Here is a 15072-nt window from a genome sequence, read left to right on the forward strand (position 1 = left end):
AAACAGATTTAGCTTCAGAAATTATAAATTCATCTTCTATTTCACTCCTTCTTGACCCTATCAACCAAAAATTCAAAGGGGTTCAGAAGTGAGGCTCCATTTTGTCCACATCTAACATGAACCTTTTCTTAGAGAATTTGCTAAAGAAGCTATGTTGACATTGCTTAGTGATTTTTAGAAATCATAAATGCTATAGAGCAGGGGTTCTCAAACTTCATTGCAGCATGATCCCCTTCTGACAACAAAAAATTACTACATGACCCCAGGAGGAGGGACCAAAGCCTAAGCCTGGCCGAATCCCCCACCCTGGGAGTGCCAGGCAAAGCCAAAGTCTAAGCCCCACTGCCCTGGGCGGGACCAAAGCCGAAGCCCAAGGGCTTCAGCCCCAGGCAGAGGCCTGTAACCTGAGCCGCGCCACCCAAGACTGAAGCCCTCTGGCTTTGGCCCTGGGTGGTGGGGCTCAGACTTAACTCTGGGCCCCAACAAATCTAAGCCAGCCCTGGCAACCCCATTAAAATGGGCTTGCAACCCACTTTGAGGTCCCGACCCACAGTTTGAGAACTAAATCCTTTAAAATTATAGATTTTCCTCATTGATCATAATTTTATGGATTAACTTTTGGAGCCTCTAAATAACAAATTCTTAACGTTGAGTCTAGAGAAAACTGATCAAATAAATAAGGTGGATAGTGCTGCATTAAAACACCCTTTTGAGGTAGGTTATTATCTCTCTAAGTATTTCAGTCCAACTGATATATTCACTTTACTGCATAAATGTGTGTTTATGTATTTTTTCTTTAGCAATAAGTTTACTATGAATGCTGGATAATGCTTTAAATTGTTATATTAAAAGGTAACATATTTTCTTTATTATAGTCTTATAGTGATGAGCCAGAGTCCTATATACAGACCACAACTGCAAGCAAACAAACATGGAAGTTTGGTCATTAACTTCAGTGAGGCCAGATTTTCACCCTGCAACAGTAAAATTTTGACAGATTTATTTTAATCCTTAAAATTTAAAAGCACTTCAGCATAGTCAGGATACAGTTCTGTTGTTCAGACTTTCATTCTTAAAGGTTAGAGCTTCTGATGCTTCATTTGGTTTTGGTGGTCACCACTGGCCAACATTGACCAGATGGTGGTGTTGACATACCACAGTATATCCCTGATATTAGTTCCTTCCTATTCTAATTATAGTATCTCAGGTGATGTTGTGTGACAGCTTTATAGTGTTGTCATAGTAATGGTGACCACCGCTAACAGTGGTAACTGCCAAATATACTAGTTCCATCTCTGTGTGTGCAGTGCTGTCAATATAGTCCCTAAATCAGCTACTCTATTGGGAGCTCAAGCAAAAGATTTGCTCCTCCATAAATAAGAAGCTGAAGGAGAGAAAAAAAGTGTCCACTCCGTTTTTATGCAATTGTAATGCCACTGCCTTTAGTGGCCATTAAGGTCCTATGTAGAGAGGCAGAAGTCCTGCCTTCTCATCAACACTGTCACCAGGTTATTGCCTGGTGAGCCAGGATGACCTGACCACCACAGAAATGGTGTGGGGAGGAAGCCAGAGACTGTTCTTAAAAAGATGTATCAATATTTACTTTACCAGAGTTTTACACACTTTTTTTTTTTAATCTCAGAGTCTCTACATTCAGCATGCTCAGTAGTTCTCAAGTGCAATTAAAGTCTTTTTTTTTCCTTTCAGGAACACATAGTTCAAGTCTTTAAAAGGGGGAAGTCCCAGCCAAACTCTCCCTGCTTATGTACATTCCTTCTAAGGATCTGGCATGTTCTCCATGTTCCAACCTGCTCCTGGGCTCCACTCTAGCCTTCTCCACACTTCCAGCTTTCACCATTTTTCAAGAGGAAACAGTACACCTTTCCAGGAGCTGGCTCCCTTCCTCTGGAATGAGTTGAATCTGCATTATACTGGCCCCAAATGACTCTCCCTCCCAGCAGTCTGAGGGGATTTTGGTTGATTAGTGCCAGCTGGACCACCACAACTGTTTGTCTCCCCCGCCCCTCCAGCTGACAGTTTGTTCTATCGTGAAAATATTAGCTTACAGTAGAGATAAACCAATACCAGTACTTTAGATATGAACTTCTCCAAAGTTTAGAGACAACTGGAACTTTCAGAGTAACAGCCGTGTTAGTCTGTATCCGCAAAAAGAAGAACAGGAGTACGTGTGGCACCTTAGAGACTAACAAATTTATTAGAGCATAAGCTTTCGTGGACTACAGCCCACTTCTTCGGATGCATAACTGGAACTTTGGATTTCAACCACTCTCTATACTTCTTACTCCAGGCTGGATATCAAGCTGTAAGAGATTAAATTTCACATTTCTGATCTAGGTTCAGAAAAAGTTTCATGAGGTCTTTTCCCCTCTGGTCTTATTTTCAAAGTGTTCAATAGGCTAGGCTAGCACCGAAATACATCCTGGAGCCACCCTGGTCTCCAGTATTCTCAGTGAATTGTGATCAAACACTTCATCTGACAGAACTTAGGGCAAAACTGAAAGGCTTTCTAGGAGGATGATCTCTCCAACTAGATATTATGCTGAGACTGAAACTTACTATTTTGAGTACAATGCAAGCTGTACCTCTCTGTATAGGTCTTCCCTTGAAAAGAAGACTGCTAGATAGATGGCAGCATCTCATTCATAGTCACCATCAAACAGAAAGCAAAAACCCAAAACCAACCCTACAAAAAAATACTAGGGTGTCACATGATTCTAACCAGATTGAACTAATGCTTCATTAAGTCTTGCATTTAGCATCTAGCCATCAAGGCACTAGATAATTTAACATATCTATGAATTTCTAATGTAAATTTAGATTAGAATAAATTATTTCAAATGAGTTCTTGAGCATTATAATTCCACATGTCTTTCACCGGACTTTGTGTTATTCAATGGAATTCATTGTACAAGGCTTGAAAGCCCCTGTAGGACAGATGGGATATAAGGCTTCCAGGATTCAGGTCGAAGATTGGTTGGAAAGGACAGAACTACAATGGTCAAAATCTTACAAATACGAAGTTTGCAGAAAGTTCTTGAGAGCAGTTGACATTGTATGGTTTCCACCACTAGAGGCCAAAATCTTATGAAAATGACATTTCTATGCTGTTGAACCCCAACATTGATTTCCAATACCTAATTTAGAATTGAGCACCACCTGCATAATTTATCCCTAGTTTATATCTAGTGGATCCCACCTGCTAATATAGTGTGGTCAACAGTCCATTCCATGACTCCTTAGTTGAGGCCAGAATTTAGGGAGAATCTGTGTGAGACTTGTTGCAACAGGCTTAATTAGTTTCTTTGGGAGACAAAGAACTGCAGAATCTGCTCTGCATTCAGCAGCCTTAATAAAGAATCACTTTTCTATTCAGCACAAAGTCCTGTCTTTTGTCTATTGCATGAAAAGTCTATAGCCAAAGAGAGGAACCGGTTATAAAGGACTGGGAAGCCTTTCTGCACAAAACAGTTTTGCTCAGCTTTCAGAGTATATTTCACAGATAACAGCATTATCAACCAGGAATGCCAACAGAGGATCTCTATTTAGGTGTCAGCTAATATTTCCATTCAGTTCAACATCTGGTGAGACTAAATATCGTTTCTAGTCACAGGTAGGATTTTTTTTTTAAATCAAGCAAGCCTAAAGCTTACACTAATGGGTTAGATGGCAAGTTAGACCCTATGAAAGTTATACATTAGTAGTAGTTTTAAAATGAATTTAACCTTAATGGAAGAAGAGACTATTCACGGTCCATTTCTAATGTAAAAAAATCAATCATTTTCTCAAACTTGAAAGAAATACCATGTTCTCCTCTCAATAATGCTAATCCTGACAGTTGCTTCTGGCCATGTTTCTCTCGGATGATTCTGAAAGGTACAAAGACATGAAAAAACTACTCATATGAAAGAGTACTCATGGGTATTAAGATGACAGAGGACGAAGAGAAGAGTGTGGTCTTTGAAGATTGCTAGACAGTTTTCAAAGCAACCAACTTTTTCTTTTTCTAGAATTATTCTGTCAAAGATACTTAGGTTGACTGTCACTTCTGCTTTACTAATGCCATATGTTTCACAGCCTGAATCTACAGATCCATCTGTGATATTGGTGGTGAATTTAGGATGTTCTTAAGTGCATACAGAACATTCCTTCTATACAATTTTAATCCTGTTCAATAAAAGAAGTAGCTGTAAGTTGTGATCTTTGAGTTAATTGATCTAGCAATTAGATTGGAGAGCAACCTTTCACATGGCAAGTGCATCTCTTTCAATCCAATTTGTGATTGTGAGAAAAACAGATTTTTCATGTCATCATGAAAGTGTTTGTTCTAATAGCTGCAATGGTTTCACAAGACCACAGAATTAGATCATTTAGTGCAGCCCACTAACTCTAATACATTTTCTTGTGTTGTACAAGTTTAGCTTTAAGTGCCTGTGGATAATCAAATTTCCATTGATTAATGTCATCACCTAAACCAAAGTATATATTGAGGATATCATTCAGTTAAGTGTTGTGTGGGCTGCATTTTGTGCAAGTTCAGACTACATTAAAAAGCACAGATACAGAAACTGAAAGCCAGCCTATATTGACTCGAGAGGTCTTCTTGTCCAACATTGTGAGTCATCCTCAGTTGAAATAATTTTGTCAGAACTTTAACAACTCTGTCGGATGTCACCAACAGGATTCAAAGTAGCAGCCTGCCTATAAACATCATCCTGGAGTAAACTTTCAAATATGGCATGATTCCTAGCAGTCTGTCAATGAAGAGTGATGTAATAACCAGCATCTCTCCCCCGTCTCTAACATCTGGCACAGCATTGCTGTATGCAGAGCTTCAAGATATTTGGATAGCTATGCATCCATAGCCATCTGATTTCATCAGAATAAAACTTGTCTCTCTTGTAAGATCCTTCTGATTTGGCAGCACCTTCAAATACTGAAGACTATATTCAAGGACAATAAAGTCTTAAAGAAGCAGTCCATTTCACCTGCAGAAAACATGAATAATCAGGCTTCACCTGAGTTAAGGGGGTGAGAAGGTGGGATTGGGACAGTGAAATCTACCTTCAAGTGAAGGGCACAGGCATGAGGCTGCAGCTCAGAACCTCATGATGGCAACTCTATCTTGTAGGTTAGAATAGTGGCCGTTGCTCATCTGGGGGTGGATGACAGGTAATAGGCACACTGGATCTGTCCTTCTGTGGATCTGGAGGCTCGTCCAGATGTTTCCCTGAACTTGATATATGACTTATCCTGTTTCTTAAAATAAAGTTCTGTGGATGGTTTGCTTTGGATCTCATTCTGTTAGTCTCAGAAGAACTCCTTCATCGGCATTATAGTAAGTTTTAAGAGGACACAGAATTGCTGCACCTATGCTGCACAAAAAAGTATACCTCGGCAAACAGTGTTTAAATGCTACAGATTTCTAGCAACTTGCCAGCCTTACTCTGAGTTATTTTGAGATGAAACATTTTCACAGCAGCCAATACACAGATAAGTCTAGTATTGGGAGAACTGAGTGCTTTATGGTGAACTTGAATGACAACACCTGTACTGCACCAACTAAAAAAAATAAAAAGCAGGCCTTAGCAAACAGTTCTAAGTAGTGCAGTTTTTCCAGGAACTTGCCGGGGCATGTTCAGGGGTACTGCTATGAAAAAAAAAAAAAAGCTTTCCAAATAACTCTGAAGTAGTTACTACTAGTAACACTAGTAGAACCCTTGTTTCCCAGAAACACACCCAGGTTTGATTACTGGCCAACAAAGCAGTCTTGCTAGTGGGGGAGACAGGGAAGCTACTCTCCTGACAGCAGTTTAATTTTTTCCTTGCTTTTCATAACTATTAAAAATGTTAACAAACCCCAACGTAATAAAGTCTGCATATTTTTCCTATAGAACATTTATTCACCATATGCATCATCTCCAAATGCTATAATGCGGGTTGAGAAACCTATTCCACTACCTAATGCCGGATTGTATTATAATTAAGAATACTTATTCTAGGAGATCTTTCTGTCAGCTCAGCTCTGAATTTTTATTCACAATTTTAGGCAAGACTGGCACCAGAGATAAGGGGAAGTTGGGCCTAGTTTGCAAGAAGCTCATACAAACCTTTTATTTGTCTTGATTTGGACACTTTCCAAAATTCAAAGTGAAATTCATCAGGAATCATCACATTGTGCCTAATTTTGTGTCATACTATGCGAGGTCACTAAGTTCCATGTGGTTTCCATGCCATACTTGCTGGAGCCCTAGAAGGCTAAGTCAATTCACCCTCACATGACTTCCAAAGTGGGCTCTAACCTTAAAGAAACATGTAAGCTTATGATCTGGAAACCAAAAACTGTTAGTCTTGGGACTTATCCGTGCCCCACTGAAATCAATCCCACTTCAGTGGGAGATGGGTTAAGCTCTTACACAGCTGTACTTGCAACACATCCTTCACTTTCTTTGGAAAGACCTAGAGTTTGAGATACAGGAAAACTTACCTTAAAAAACAAAAAGACTTTCATCCCAAATCTTGCTCCTAAGCAGAACACTAGCTAAATAACAAACATTTAAACTACCCACAGAGAAGGCTATGTCAACCAGATGAGACAAGAGACAGGAAGATGGTTACTGCACAGATTGATTATTACATCTTTCATCTTGGAACAAAATAAAATTACTCAAGGGAGAAATCTAGTAAACAAGAATACGGGAGGAACATGGGAATTCAATTTCTCATAACTGGGGTAAGTCCTTCCTGAGGAAACTTTAAGGGGACCTAATTAGAAACATGATTGAAGTAGCAGGGTCAGGATCCTACAGATAAGCGATGGTATTTCCAGAATTCAAATCCGGATTCCTAGATTTGCATAAATCTATTCCCTGAATAAGCACATTATAGCTAGCCAAAGGGTAGATTTTTGATCATCTTCAGATCTGGTGCTACAAGTAGTCCTCACAACTTCACTTCTTAAAGGTACTTTAAAGGGCCATATTCTGCCATCAATCAACAGGAACAATTCCCCCTGGATTTCAACTTCTGCACATGGAATGATGGGGGATATGTCCCTTAGCTCATTGAGTCAACCATAATTAGAGATTTACTCTTCCCCAAGTAGTCAGTATTCTAGGCAGTAGGAACAAACTTTTTCATAAGGTAGGTTATTAGTAGTAATGGACTCAAATCACAAACTTCAGATCCAGAATCAGATTCAGAGCCAAACTTAAACCTCTTGAGTTATCAGCAATGTGGGGGCTTTCAACTGTGTTCTAAATTGAGCCCTTCTTTACTTTTAACCACCAAGTATATTTTGATCAAATACATTCCATTTTAAACTTGTTTTTTTAATCTAATTTTTTTATATTCTCGTTGTAGCCAGCTGGATTAGCCAGCTGTTTAATGTGCCATTAACAGAGTTACTCAGTTTAGTATACCTAGGGCCCAGAGAGCTGCTTGATATTGTGGTCACAGAAATAACCATGCCTTGACTGCAGAATTATTTGGCAAATCTATGCTTTTGGATTATCATGTGCTTCTTCTCTTCTTCAACAGCAGTAGTGGTTTCAGCAGCGTCTCCCCATCCTTTTCCCTTTGTGTCCTGGAAGGTTCAATAGGGATAGGCCAACCTCCCTCCCCCTCTGACAGCAATTATTAGGCAGACACTCACTTATCTAATAGTGGTTTCAGAAAGGAGATCAACAGCAGCCCACTTCTTACCTACTCTGTCAGTAGCAGAGGTTTCAGGAAGGGAAGGGAAGGCAAGGACAGCCAGTTCTTCGTGTTGCTGTGGAATATGTACTGTAGGTAGGTGCAATCCTAGGACATCCGCTTATGCTTATAAAACCCCTTCTTCAGTTTCCTTACATGTTCCCAGAAATAGTGTACTCACAGCAAAAGGTCTTTAAGTAATATTCTCCCTCTTTTGAGGTCTAATTTATTAAATAGCTTTTGATACCCCTCCTAGTTCAGAATTTCCCCCCTCCCCGTCCTTACACTGTTTCCTTTTAAGTCCCAGCCTTCCTGGCCTGCAAATTTTCACCTCAAGTTTAGGAGATGTGTAGGCAGCCAGCCATCCAGACCTGCATACTGGTTGATCAGCAACAATAGCCCCTTCTGACAGCCTCAGAGCCTCTCTTTCACTCTCCTGTCCAAGTAATCCAAGCAGTCTCTTAACCCTACTTAGGTGGGTCTAATAATCCCATATACCTGTTTATACTTGGCTGGGAGAGAGGGGAGCCTTTTCCTGCCCACTTTATATGGCTCCTGGTCCCAGGCCCTTAAAGGAACAGTGGTCTGGGTTTTTCCTGCACTTTTTCTCTCCCAGCCATTGATTGTCAACAACCAACTTCCTCTTTCTCAATAACTTCTTTGGTTATTCTAGATACCTAGAATGGGGTAACTGGCCTCTAACACTACCTTAAAGGACCATGACCCCATTACATGTACTTTTATGGGCATAAAGGTGCCACGCACCTTTACATGCCTTTAGTGTGTTAGAGTAGGATCCTTTGAAATGGGACATCGTCAAGCACAGCATCATCCTGAAATGTGGCCTCTGGGTTTAGGAGTGAGGGCACCTACCCTGAAAAAACTCTAAATGGTAGTGAATACAACAGCTGTCTTTCTTAGCAACACATGTGGTCATGAACACATCATCTCAGTGCCCCACTCCTTGGACTAGCCTCCCAGTAAATACACAATCAACTCCATTTTCATATTCACATCCTTCCATGAATTTCGCACAAGCCAGGCCTACCCTTCTGCAACCATGTTGACAACTAGGGGGAGATTAGTGCAGAGAGGAAGGAGAACTTTCACAGGAACTGAAACAAGACTCTGGAATTTATGACCATCAGAGAGTAAAATATGACTAGGGGCCTGGATCCTTTCCAGAACAAAATACTAATCTCTTCTCTTTCACTTAGCTTCCCCATGAACCATTTGAGAAGTGATTCAGCCATTGAGCCCAGGAAAGAGAATCCTAGTTCTCATTTAAAACTTTAAAAGGAAGTCTTCTAGCTCATAACCTTAAAAATAGAAATTTGATATGAAAGGATTCAAAGGAACATTCAACTGGAATTCACTTCTACAGGAGGAGCTGGGAGCAGAGGGGAACCTAAAGAGTCAAAACATTCATGCTTTATGTAAATCAAGTCCGTTATATTTTGTGTATAACCCAAAGTATCTCCATATTTACATAGTATACTGCTGCACCAAGTGAGAATATTGTAGCTATACATGCCCACCTCTCTCCCAGCCAGTATCTACCTGTCTAGTACCAGCTGAAGAGCTGACACAGGAAGGACAAATGGATCCTCATTCCCATCAACTGGGAAAGACCCAGTTCACACCCAATCTCTCCCACTTGCCTGAAGAGATAGTCTCTCCCAGCTGGTGTGTGTATGTTGAAGAAGAGCTACCAGCAGTCCTATCACAGGATGATTTGCCTTTCACGACGGTTACCAGCAGATACCTCAAGTTAACCCTCTGCTACCATTGCAAGTGGCAGTGGTGGATCAAAAGCATAGGTTAGAAGACTAGAAGATAGGGTAGAAGGACTGATGTATTTGGAAGACTGCGCAACTGATGGATTTTTTGTGGTGGGGTGGAATGTTACATATACTGTTAAATGAGATGGGCATTTTTGAAGGAACTCCTTTTTCAAATTATGGCAGCACATCATTGAGAAGAAAGGCTGCTGCATGGGGGCATATAGAAAGCAAGAAATTCCTTGGAAGACATACAAAACACAGGCAGCGACAGCTCTGGAAATGAACATTTCAAGGGATGGTCTGGTTGCAATAGGCCAGCAGGAGCTGAGGAAAAGAAAGCACTGGCTGTCAGAGGAGAAAGTGACATCCTTCAGATAAAGGAAATAGCCAGGATCTTTGGGACCTAGCAATACCTCTGATGCCTTGGGAGCTTTATACCATTAGAAAAGGGAAGATATACCAGCATTTCCCTTTGCACCTGAAAAATAAAATATTGGGCCTTACAACCGCAGCATTATGCTGTATGGAAACATCCATTTTAAGCCATATGAGATGTATTTACAAATCAGTTATGTTTTTTAAATAGATAGATGACATAATTGATTTGTAATCTGCAGAGTACATTTGAGGATTTCTTCCTCCTCAGGTATGCTTTGCACACCTCATTGGTCATTGCATTATGACTGCCTTTCTCCTGAGATTATGGAATCAACCGTCATTCTTTTTATCTTCTATATATATGTTCCAAGGTATCTGAGTAGGGCTCATGACAAAACATCACCTGGCTTTAGAGGACAGAGAGTTTTTTTTAAAAGTCTTAATACAATTATTCAAAACCTCTCAAAAAGATGCCTACAATCAGTTTTTCTGTAACACGACATACACAGAATGAGGACATATAAAGGTTTTATTGACACTCATTTGGGATCTCCTACATAATTCCCTCAAGGTGTAGTGGTGTAACTAGAGATGTTCCCCAAGGGTCAGTCCTCGGACTGATCCTATTCAACTTATTCATAAATAATCTGGAGAAAGGGGTAAACAGTGAGGTGTCAAAGTTTGCAGATGATATTAAACTGCTAAAGATAGTTAAGTCCAAAGCAGACTGTGAAGAACTTCAAAAAGATCTCACAAAACTAAGTGATTGGGCAACAAAATGGCAAATGAAATTTAATGTGGATAAATGTAAAGTAATGCACATTGGAAAAAATAACCCCAACTATACATACAATATGATGGGGGCTAATTTAGCTACAACAAGTCAAGAAAAACATCTTGGAGTCATCATGGATAGTTCTATGAAAATGTCCATGCAGTGTGCAGAGGCAGTCAAAAAAGCAAACAGGATGTTAGGAATCATTAAAAAGGGGATAGAGAATAAGACTGAGAATATATTATTGCCCTTATATAAATTGATGGTACACCCTCATCTCAAATACTGCATACAGATGTGGTCTCCTCATCTCAAAAAAGATATACTGGCACTAGAAAAGGTTCAGAAAAGGGCAACTAAAATGATTAAGGGTTTGGAATGGGTCCCATATGAGGAGAGATTAAAGAGGCTAGGACTCTTCAGCTTGGAAAAGAGGAGACTAAGGGGGATATGAGAGAGGTATATAAAATCATGAGTGATGTGGAGAAAGTGGATAAGGAAAAGTTATTTACTTATTCCCATAATACAAGAACTAGGAGTCATCAAATGAAATTAATAGGCAGCAGGTTTAAAACAAATAAAAGGAAGTTCTTCTTCACGCAGTGCACAGTCAACTTGTGGAACTCCTTACCTGAGAAGGTTGTGAAGGCTAGGACTATAACAAAGTTTAAAAGAGAACTGGATAAATTCATGGTGGTTAAGTCCATTAATGGCTATTAGCCAGGACGGGTAAGGAATGGTGTCCCTAGCCTCTGTCTGTCAGAGGATGGAGATGGATGGCAGGAGAGAGATCACTTGATCATTGCCTGTTAGGTTCAGTCCCTCTGGGGCACCTGGCATTGGCCACTGTCGGTAGACAGGATACTGGGCTAGATGGACCTTTGGTCTGACCCGGTACGGCCTTTCTTATGTTCTTATGGTGTGGCATCTCACCTTTCATAAATTCCTCTTTGGGCATTCAGGAGCAGGACATGGTTAAGCCTTTTCTTCTCCATCTCTTCTTTCTCTACAGAATATTTTGTTTCCACAACAGATGCTGAGATAGCTCTGTCAGGGATCGGGTTAGACATAACATTATTTTTTTTGTCAAACTGGTTAAACTAAAAAAGACCATGTCCCAGATCTACAAAGGGACTTAGGTGTGGCAACATTGGATGTTGCAGTGCCCAACTTATAGGCACCCAGAAAAATCACAGGAACATCATGTGATACCTAAAGAATGCATAAACCCATAGGCTTCCTATGCAATGAATGGGGACAGTTAGGCACCTAAGAATGAGATTGACAAAAACCAATAAACTAGGCAGTTAGCCTTCTATGCTAGCCAATTGGAGATGCTGATGAGAGGAGCATGTCCTAAACCCCATCCCTCTCAGAGCAATAGATACCTAAATCCAGGCTGCAGGGAGGTGCCTCTGCCAGTGATCTACAGCTGGGCATCCACTCCTGAAGTCACATGGCTTAGGCACCTACCTCGTTTCGTGTAAGAATGAGTGGAGGCACCTATCTCACTCTCTACAAAATGGCTGAAAGCGAAAGTGATGCTACCCAGTGGTTAGAGCACTCACCTGGGATGTGGGAGACCCAGGTTAAATTCCCCTCTCTGCCTGGTAGAGAGAAAGTATTTGAATAGGGGTCTTCTACATCCTGGGAAACAGAGCACTGACCTATGGGATAGTTCGATGTGGGGCTCCCTCAGTCTCTCCTGTTGAAGCAGTTCACATTGGATAAACAATTAAAGAATCGTTTGATCAGAGGGACTGGACACTGGGTCACCCACCTCTTAGGTAGGTCCCATACTTATCTGTCTATTAAGTCATTCTGCTGCTGGACCAGTGACTCTATAGTCAAAGTGGAACAGCTTAAACAGGAGATATTGAGGGAGCCCCAAATCACACTATTTCACAGCTTGTGGTTAAAACACTCTCCTGAGAGGTTGGAACCCCTGTCCACATCCCTTTCCCACGTTATGCAGAGAGGGGAACTGAACTTGGGTCTCCCACAGCCCGAGTGAGTGCTCTACTCACTAAGCTAAAACTATAAAGTGGGCACTAGCCCTAATACCACCTTCTCTTCCTTCTCCAGCCCCATTTTGTGCATACCTACTGAATCAGGTTCCACTGGTGAGTTTGGACAGAGTGCCAATTAGTGGATTGCACAGCACTAGGGCATAGGTGAGGGATAGGCATCTGAGTGCCTATCATAAGGCAACAGTGCGCATGCCCAGAGGCAGAAACTTAGGCACGTAGGGAACTTTCACAGCAAAAATATGGGTGCCGAGTAAGTTTAGGCACCTACAGGGTTAGATGGCAGCTGAATGAGGCTTTTGCGACTCACAGGGGGATTTAGGTACCTAAAGCTGAGGTTTAGGTGCCAAAGTACCTTTGTGGATCTGGGCCTGTTTGCTTTTCCCATAAGGGTATGTTCTCTTTGCAGAGAGCAAATGATGATTTTAATGATAGTTGAGGTTCTATAAATAAAACTCCTCACACTCTGCAGAATTGCTCCCAAATTACACTTCTCCCACCCATGATAGGCACTGCTAAAAAAGTCACTTTCACTTAAATTTTACTTTTCCTATACGTGCTAATTCCTCTTTTGTACAGGGATTCAATCTAGCCCTTTTCCCCATGATAAAAGGGGATCATTTGTAAAAAAATATTAGGCCCAGATTGTGGCAGGCATCTGATTGGAAGTACAAGCGGTGATGCCTAAAAGGAGAATTCCACCAATGCCCATTCCCAGGATAGCATAACTGCAGTCCTTGTGCTCAAATAAGCCTCAAAGATTGCTCTTGCTAACACCTCCAATGTTACTAGCCACACCCACTATTATTCCAGTAGGATGTGAGGGCATTCAGCACTTCATAAAATTAGGCACTAATTGATCCGACCCAAGCATGCTTGGCATGTATTTTTCTTCTGGGAGTTTTAATTCATTAAGTTTCCTATATAAAAAATCCCTGTCACATCAACAATAATGCTATCAAACAGACCCTATGCCTTTGTGTAGTCTGTTCTGCACTGATATATGTTGTTTTTCAATTGCTATTCTGTTGTCGTTGTTTATTCTCAGGGCTTCTCTGTGACTTTTAATTAGGCAAGTTTAATGAATTCTGTGAATTTCTTCAGAATTCAACATGCTTGGCACCCACTGATTTCACCTAACTGCTCAAAATTAGGGCAGAGGTGCTGGAACTAGGGGTGCTGCCACGTCCCTGGCTTGAAGTGGTTTCTATTTATAAAGAACAGGAGTACTTGTGGCACCTTCGGATGTGTTCAGACTACCCACTGTATCGGTGGGTAGCAATTCCGAACGCGCTCCCTGTCGACTCTGGAACTCCACTGGAGCGAGCGATGGTAGCGGAGTCGACGGAGGAGCCACGGCCGTCAATCCCGCGCCGTGAGGACGGGAGGTAAGTCGGAATAAGATATGTCGATTTCAGCTACGGTATTACCGTAGCTGAAGTTGCGTATCTTACATGGACATCTCCCCCACACACACACACAGTGTAGACCAAGCCTTAGAGACTAACAAATTTATTTGAGCATAAGCTTTCGTGGGCTACAGCCCACTTCATTGGATGCATAGAATGAAACATATAGTAAGGAGATATATATATAGATATACAGAAAACATGAAAAGGTGGGAGTTGTCCTACCAACTCTAAGAGGCTAATTAATCAAGATGAGCAATTAGCAGGAGAAAAAAAACTTTTATAGTGATAATCAAGATGATGCATTTTTGGGTCAACTAAAACTGTTAATTGTGGTCAAATTTGGCAATCAGTTTTCGCAGTAAAAAAAGGGGGAGATGGGTGGGGATTTCCAAAAATGTCAAATAGTTTCATTATGACATTTTCAAGATGAAACGTTTTGACTTATTTTGAAATGAGGTTTCATTTGAAATTTAGCTAGACTTAACACACACAAAGATAAAACACATCTGAAAATGAAATGAAATATTTTATTACATGTCAAACAAAATATTTTGTTTAACCCAAAACATTTTTTTCTTTTGGAAGAAAAAAATTAAATTGTCATTTTGGATCGATCCAAAATGAAAATTTGGGGGATTTTTCAGTTCAGAACCAAAAAAATCAATTATATGACCAGCTCTACTGAGCATCTCCTTCTACCATGGACTTCAGTTGGAATGGTGAATGGTCAGAACGTCTGGATACCAAGCCAAACGGGTCTCAGGCTGGGCATCCCCAAAATCAAGGCATCTAAATTCAGTGGCCACTGTGGAACATTTGATTTAAATTATATTATTACCTTCAACTTGAAACATCAAACTTTTTTTTTTAAAACTTCATAGGCCAAATCTAGAAGTCCTGAACCTATGAGACATTCTTCTTTGTTCAGGAGTGAATAAAAATGTGTATATATTCTCTGATCCTAAATTTATAGAGTATTATTG

The sequence above is a fragment of the Trachemys scripta genome, chromosome 5 (assembly GCF_013100865.1).
Source record: "Trachemys scripta elegans isolate TJP31775 chromosome 5, CAS_Tse_1.0, whole genome shotgun sequence".
NCBI lineage: Eukaryota > Metazoa > Chordata > Testudines > Emydidae > Trachemys > Trachemys scripta.